This window comes from Sinocyclocheilus anshuiensis, unplaced genomic scaffold, assembly GCF_001515605.1.
Source record: "Sinocyclocheilus anshuiensis isolate Anshui unplaced genomic scaffold, SAMN03320099.WGS_v1.1 scaffold446, whole genome shotgun sequence".
Taxonomy (NCBI): Eukaryota; Metazoa; Chordata; class Actinopteri; order Cypriniformes; family Cyprinidae; genus Sinocyclocheilus; species Sinocyclocheilus anshuiensis.
In genome coordinates, this window is record NW_015544247.1 from 1,627,922 (window position 1) to 1,634,064 (window position 6,143).

General features: G+C 36.8%; 1 pseudogene; it reads right to left on the reverse strand.

Moving 5' to 3' along the window:
• Positions 1-6,143, reverse strand: part of LOC107697660 (usherin-like) — a 241,341-nt pseudogene that overhangs the window by 89,413 nt on the left and 145,785 nt on the right.

The following is a 6,143-nucleotide window of genomic DNA, read 5'->3' on the forward strand; positions in this document are numbered from 1 at the left end:
AAAACTTAATAAAAGACCTATACAGACATAATAAATTCAGACATCATTTAACTTAAATTAAAATAAATAACAAATACAAATAATACAAATCAAACGACAGTAGTTTATCAGTAATCCTAAAAAATAACACTGCCAAACTTACATGCTAAAAAACAACAACTTACTTACACATAGTAAGAAATGGTTATAAAAACTGAAACAGAAGTGAAACAAGTAGTAGGAATATATAATGTATGTATATATAAACACACACATGCATGCATATATTTAAGAAAAATATGTTATGTTTATATATTTATATACTTTTTTTTTCACAAACGCATCACTTCACTTCAGAAGGCAACCCCTGGAGTCATGCGGAGTACTTTTTATGATGGATGGATGCACTTTTTTGGGATTCAAAATCTTGACCCACAGCTATTATAAAGCTTGGAAGAGCTAGGACATTTTTTAGTATAACTCAGACTGTACTCATATGAAAGAAGAAAGTCACATACACCTAGGATGGCTTGAGGGTAAGTAAATTTCATTTTTGGGTGAACTATCCCTTTAAGTAACATGCAAACTGATTTTCCATGTACCTGCGCTGACTCTGGTCCCAAAACCAGCACATGAGCCGGCTGCAGTCCTGCAGGTCTTGAAGGTCTAGTGGTCACTTTCTCCCACTCACTGCTATTGGATCCACCCAGCCTTGTGTGCGCCACAATGCGGTACTCATAAGTGGTCTAGGGGCTGAGTGTAGCAGAGCTGTCTAGATAAGTGAGAGTCTGGTTGGGCTGCAAAGTGGCCACAGTAGAAATCTGTTGTGTGCCAATGACTCTCCTCTCATGACGTGGTGGGGCCCAGGACAAGAGCACTGAGGTGCGGGTGTCGGAATAAAGCTGCGGGGCTGGGACATCCTCTGGGGAGGCTGGAGGGGTGCGTATGGTTTGGGACTCAGAGGAAAGAGTGCAGCCGGCTGCTGTGCAAGCCCCCACCTGTATGGTGCACTTCTGATAGGGTGTAAGCTGAGAAAGAGTGTGGCTGGTGCTGTTTCCTGGCACACTGGCACTTAACTGGTGGTTTTGGTAGATGTTATAATGGGGATGGAGGAGACCAGGAGACAGAAGCACTTCTGGGTTGGATGTCAGAGAGTACAGGTGGGTCAACAGATCCAGGCCCTGAAGAAAGAAAAAAATGTATATTAAATAATTAACATAATTAATATACAATAATTAAAATGAATAAATCAGTCGTGAAACAATCATTATTTTTGCTAATGCATTTGTTGCAACTAGTGGTGCATAAAACACACACATGTTTGTTTCTGTGAATTGTGGGGACTTTCCATAGACTTCTATTACTTTTAAAATAAGATAAAAATTATTATAAATTTTCTTATTATATTTGAAAGTAATACAATCTTTATTTATGGATAAAACTAAGCTAAAATTCTAAAAATAAAAATTAAATGGTATAAAATAATAATAATAATTATTAATAGCAATTATGATAAATATTAATCACTGAAATTGTTTATGGATTTATTGTTGTATAAATCATTATTATTATTATTAGTTTTAATAAAACTATAAATATAACAAATATTCTAACAATAATACATTTCACTATGGATTATATTTAAGGATTTATCATTTATAATATAATATAATATAATATAATATAATATAATATAATATAATATAATATAATATAATATAATATAATAAATATAATATTGAACGCATTACATTTACCAATAAACTTTTAAGATATATAATATATATCTCCATTTACCCATCTATCCATTCATCTATCCATCTATGCATGTATCTTAATATTGCAATTAATTTTGTCTTTAAATGATTTGAACCAAAGGACTGATGAGTCTGGTCGATCTCCATGATCTAGAGAGACGCAGCTCCGCTCTGATAGCACAGAATTGAGACTGACAGCAGGACACAGTCTGATTGGAGCAGCCTGATTCTCTGGATTAAAATATAGAGCAGGCGGTGTGCAAATCAGCTCATTTGCCAAAGAGGACGGAGTCAGCCACTGCATATCGCAAGCAAATATGAAATGATATTTATGGATTTATTCGTTGGGGTGATGCGGCTAAGGAATATCAGCGATGTTTGAGGCGAACCTCTGAAGGGTCTGTAGTGAATTGGAGGAAATCACTTAAGTTTCCTGCCCAGTCATTTTCTCTGAGTGGTTACAACAACAGCCGCCATGGAAGCACTAACATCAAGAAATCCTTCATGGATTTCAAGCCCGGACAGCTCGGGTCATTTTCATAATTACACATCCACACATGCATATACCAAAACACATGCCAACATCCCCATGCACTCCCTCCCTCTCTCACGTCTTATGGCTTGTGCCAGTATCTTCTTGGTTATGACTGGTATGAAACAGTAAGAAGTTTTGAACTTTATTTCAATTAAACAGAATATTAATCATTAAACAGAATATTAATATCTACACCTTTGTAACTTTCTTCTGATGGACACAAAATATATTTTGGAATTCTGGGGTGTAAACAACATTAGATCCCATTGATTTTGTATACAAAAAAAATAAATAATCAAAACATCATCTTTTGCGCTGATGCAAAATGCAGCATTGTTAACACAGCCGAGGCCTAAAACCTAAGATTACCTGAACACCTTCTTTTGCTGCTTTGCAAGCACTGGCATTTCTTTCAGGAAATGCAAATCAAGAAAATAGTATTTTGATGATTTTTCTTTATTTGCTATGTGGAGCACTGCTATTGGGTTTCAGAATAATGCTGATCCAAAATGTCACACTGGTTTATTGCACTTTTTGTGCTCATTCTGTGAGGCCCGATATATGGATGCAGATTTACATTACAGTAATTTCCTATACCATTTTTTCTGACAGAACTGTTAGGAAACTCCAGAAAAAAAAACCTGAAGAATGATAAGTAAAAGAGCTTGAACATTTGGTAAAATGAAAACAGTTAGAGGAATATATGAGATGTGGTAATTGAAGTGAAGTTGTTTTGTTGCGTTTTAAGCGTCTCCTGTCTGCTCTGTAGCCTGGGCTGTCTGATTGATATTTGGGCCCTATGAAAGCTCATTTGAAGGTAATGTTTTCCTCCTCCATTTACATCCCACGGTAGCATGGTAATGGCGTACCGGCAAGGGCGTGTGGATCAAGGTGACTGGCTCTCTCTCTGCCGTGCTGGGCTGCTGATGTCTCCCCACAGATGGCCCACTTTCCACCTCCCATCACCATCACCTCCCAACGGACTCACTATGTATAGAGGAGACATAACCGGCTACATGTATGCTTTCTCTCCTCAAATCTCAGCGGCCACCACAACAAGCAGCAAGATAATGACTTAAAAAAAACTAATAATGAAAAAAGGGATACGAGAGAGAGAAAGCACACAGATGGAGCAAACTCACTATACAGAATGTTATTTAAGAGCAAAACCCTGCATCTTATTCACTAAGCACCCACAATCCACTTAACCAGGTGCTAAACAGCTCTGCAATGTAAATTAGTCTCATTTGTGTACACTTCCATTTAAAAGTTTGGGGTCAGAATTTTACAAGAAATTATTACTTTTATTGAGCAAGAATGCATTAAATTGATCAAAAGTGACAGCAAAGACATTTATAATGTTACAAAAGACTATTTCGAATACATGCTGTTCTTTTGAATTTTCAAATCATCAAAGAATGCTGGAAAAAATACATCATGGTTCCCACGACAATATTAAGCAGCACAGCTGTTCTTAACATATAATAATAATAATAATGATTTTTGAGCACCAAATCAAAATATTAGAATGATTTCTGAAGTATCACGTGACACTGAAGACTAGAGTAAATGGCTACATAATATTCAACTTTGCCATCACGAATACATTTCATTTTAAAATAGATTAAAATAGAAAACAGTCATTGTAAATTGTAATAATATTTCACAATATTACTGTTTTACTGTATTTTTAAACAAATAAATACAGTCTTGGTGAGCATAAGAAGCTTCTTTAAAAACATAAAAAAAATTGTAAAATCAATCCCAAGTTTTGAATCTAAATAAACTGACCTTTTTTTAAATAGATCAGCTTTATCATAATAACAGTGATTACGAAATGACATCAAGAAATAAAGAGCTTTAATTCTCATTAGTCATCCCTAACCCTAACTCAAGCTTCATCCATTTTCACTTCACACAGCCAGCCGCTGCTTATGATTCCGGCCCAGATTTCTCCATTCATCTAGTAGCTGTTATTTTTGGGGGTAATTTTTTACCGTGTCTGTGAAGGGGCCCTGCTGATTTCGCTCCCTCTCCCTCCTGATAAATAAACAATGCACAGATCTGACCTTTGGGTTAACAGGTTTTTATGCTTGCTCCACTCAGCACTCTAACTGATTCAATTACCACAAAGGTTCAGGAGCGTCCATGAATACTGAAAAAGCTCACGGCTGCCACCACGGCAAAATGCCTGCATAGGTGCTCGCCGGCAAATCCAATGTGGCTCTCAGGAGAAATTCCTTAATTGTAAATAATTTTACCACATGAGACAATCAAGTCACCTTGAACGCGAACCACCCCTCCTTACTTCATCCCCGGCCAGCCTTCTTTCCTCGGCTCAGCCGCCCGCTCTTTCGGTCTGCAGAGGCAAAGTGTTATTTAAGCTTTACTGGTCTGTGTTAAATTCCGCAATTTGAAGGGCTGTTAAGTTTTTCAATTGAAATTTCATTTAAGATGCAGGTGCTTTTGATTTTATTGATGCTTTACTGCTCTCAGGGTACAAGCAAGAACACAGTGCAATAACAGCAGTCGGCCTCAATCAGGGATCGGCAACAGCTGTAATCTCAGGACATTTGGAATACTTAGAGAGGCCTTTCCTGGGCCACTATAAATCGCTACAGCAGAAGGGAAAACAAGAGCGCGGGCCGCCAAGCCTTAAATCACATTTATAAGGATTTGGTTAGCATAATAATAACACAATCAAGTGACAAGGAAAGGAGTGGGGGACCGGGGAACGTGAAGGAAAGGGAGGATTATTTTTAGCATTGTAGAGGTCCTTGTGACAATATGATAGCTTTGAAGGTTAGCGTGGCTGATGTCAACTAGGACGGATGCCGGTATGCTGCTTTCAAGAAGCTGTTTAGCAGAAAGGAGATTGAAAGGAAAAGAAAAAAAGATTTATTTTGGTTTTGAACTAACATTTGATGAAGTGTACACTATTTGTACAGTAACTTATTTCAAGGTGAACTGCACAGCAGTGGCTGCTCTTCCCACAACATTTTTATAACTACAAATGGGGAGATAATTAAAGGAATAGTTCAACCAAAAATTAAATTTTGTTTAAAATACTCACCCTCAGGCCGTCCAAGATGTAGATGAGTTTGTTTACTTATTGGAACAAATTTGGAGAAATTTACCATTACATCACTTGTGAATGGGTGCCGTCAGATTGTCCAAACAGGTGACAAAAGCATTGTAATATTTCAAACAACATCTATGAAGCGAAGAGCTAGTGTTTTTAATAAACAAATCCATAGTCCAAATAAACAAAATCCATAATCCATAAAAACGCTTCCTCCAGTGAAAAGGTCTGTCCAGAGTTGTCCTCTCCCATCAAAATATACAACATATTTGTATAGAACTGTTTTAGTTTGTAAATCTGTGCGTATTTCTCTCCTGATTGAGACAAAAGACTTTTTCACTGCAGAAAACAATATTATGACCAGAAGCGACAGTTTGAAGTTAAAAACATCTTGATGGATTTGTTCCCCACACTACATGGTTTTTCACAATACATTAACTGATGGACTAGACTGTGTGAATTACTTATGGATTATTGTGATGTTTTGATCAACTCTCAATCTGGTGGCACCCATTCAGTGTAGAGGATCCATTGGTGAGCAAGTGATGTAATGCTAAATTTCTCCAACTCTGTTTTGATGAAGAAACGAACATATCTATAGGATGGCCTGAGGGTGAGTAAATTTTAAGCAAATGTTAATTTTGGGTAAACTATTCCTTTAATCCCAAGATGTAATAATAAGATTGGGGTTGATCCTATTTAAATGAACTCAATTCAAGAAATGACAAGAGAAAAAAATATATACACATACACACACACACACACACACACACACACACATGTTGTGTTT